Source organism: Meleagris gallopavo, unplaced genomic scaffold (assembly GCF_000146605.3).
Source record: "Meleagris gallopavo isolate NT-WF06-2002-E0010 breed Aviagen turkey brand Nicholas breeding stock unplaced genomic scaffold, Turkey_5.1 ChrUn_random_7180001852227, whole genome shotgun sequence".
Taxonomy (NCBI): Eukaryota; Metazoa; Chordata; class Aves; order Galliformes; family Phasianidae; genus Meleagris; species Meleagris gallopavo.
This window is the reverse complement of record NW_011118972.1, coordinates 1-1699: the sequence shown is the minus strand read 5'-3', so window position 1 is coordinate 1699 and position 1699 is coordinate 1. Positions and strand designations below refer to the sequence as shown.

General features: G+C 62.4%; 1 long non-coding RNA gene across 1 annotated transcript; it reads right to left on the bottom strand.

The window, feature by feature from the left end:
• Positions 1-269: 269 nt before the first annotated feature.
• On the bottom strand, positions 270-1693 carry LOC109364382. The gene is made up of 2 exons (XR_002110354.1): positions 1399-1693; positions 270-1063 (listed from the first exon to the last, which is right to left on the bottom strand). It is a non-coding gene; the product is annotated as an uncharacterized LOC109364382 (long non-coding RNA).
• Positions 1694-1699: the final 6 nt, after the last annotated feature.

The following is a 1699-nucleotide window of genomic DNA, read 5'->3' as shown; positions in this document are numbered from 1 at the left end:
GGGGGGGGGCCAACTGGTGACAGCGGGACCCCATGGTGACAGGAGGACCTCAGGGTGTCCAGGAGGACCTCAGGGTGACAGGAGGGTCCCCAAGGTGACAGAAAGGTCCCAGGGTGTCCAGGAGGACCTCAGGGTGTCAGCGCTGTCCCCAAGGTGACAGGAGGGTCCCCAAGGTGACAGGAGGACCTCAGGGTGTCCAGGAGGACCTCAGGGTGTCAGCGCTGTCCCCAAGGTGACAGGAGGGTCCCCAAGGTGACAGGAGGGTCTCCTTGGTGATAGCAGGGTTTCACGGTGACAGAGGGACTTCACAGTGACCTCACGGTGTCAGGAGGACCTCGGGTGACAGAAGCGTCCCCACGGTGCCAGGAGGGTCCCAATGGTAGCAGGAGGACCTCAGGGTGACAGAATTGTCCCCATGGTGACAGGAGGACCCCACGGTGTCAGCGCTGTCCCCACAATGTCCAGGAGATCTCCATGGTGACATGAAGGTCCCCCCCAGTGCCAGGAGGACCCCATGGTGACCCCATGGTGACAGGAGGACCTCAGGGTGTCAGCGCTGTCCCCAAAGTGACAGGAAGGTCCCCACAGTGACAGGAGGACCTCATGGTGACAGGAGGACCACACAGTGACAGGAGGGTCCCACAGTGTTCAGTGCTGTCCCAATGGTAGCAGGAGGACCTCAGGGTGACAGAAGTGTCCCCACGGTGACAGGAGGACCCCACGGTGACCTCGTGGTGACAGGAGGACCTCAGGGTGTCAGTGCTGTCCCCATGGTGACAGGAGGACCCCACAGTGACAGGAAGGTCCCACGGTGTTCAGTGCTGTCCCAATGGTAGGAGAAGGACCTCAGGGTGACAGAAGTGTCCCCACGGTGACAGGAGGACCCCACAGTGACCTTATGGTGACAGGAGGACCTCAGGGTGTCAGCGCCGTCCCCAAAGTGACAGGAAGGTCCCCATGGTGACAGGAAGGTCCTACGGTGTTCAGTGCTGTCCCAATGGTAGCAGGAGGACTCAGGGTGACAAAAGTGTCCCCACGGTGACAGGAGGACCCCATAGGTGACCTCGTGATGACAGGAGGACCTCAGGGTGTCAGCGCCGTCCCCAAAGTGACAGGAAGGTCCCCATGGTGCCAGGAGGACCTCATGGTGACAGGAGAGTCCCAATGGTAGCAGGAGGTCCTCAAGGTGACTGAAACGTCCCCACGGTGACCTGGTGGTGTCAGCGCTGTCCCCAAGGTGCCAGGAGGTCCCCAAGGTGACAGGAAGGTCCCCAAGGTGCCAGGAGGACCCCACAGTGACAGGAAGGTCCTACGGTGTTCAGTGCTGTCCCCATGGTAGCAGGAGGACTCAGGGTGACAAAAGTGTCCCCACGGTGACAGGAGGACCCCATAGGTGACCTCGTGGTGACAGGAGGACCTCAGGGTGACAGGAGGACCCCACAGTGACCGAAGCGTCCCCACGGTGACCTGGTGGTGTCAGTGCTGTCCCCATGGTGCCAGGAGGTCCCCAAGGTGACAGGAAGGTCCCCAAGGTGCCAGGAGGTCCCCAAGGTGCCAGGAGGTCCCCAAGGTGACAGGAAGGTCCCCCCGTCACCCCTCGTCTCGCTCGGCCACGCGGCGGAACACAGCTGGGTACGTGACCCCCCCACTGCGCTGCACCTTGCGGCCCTCCTCAGTGCTGGTGGCCAGCAGGGGAAGC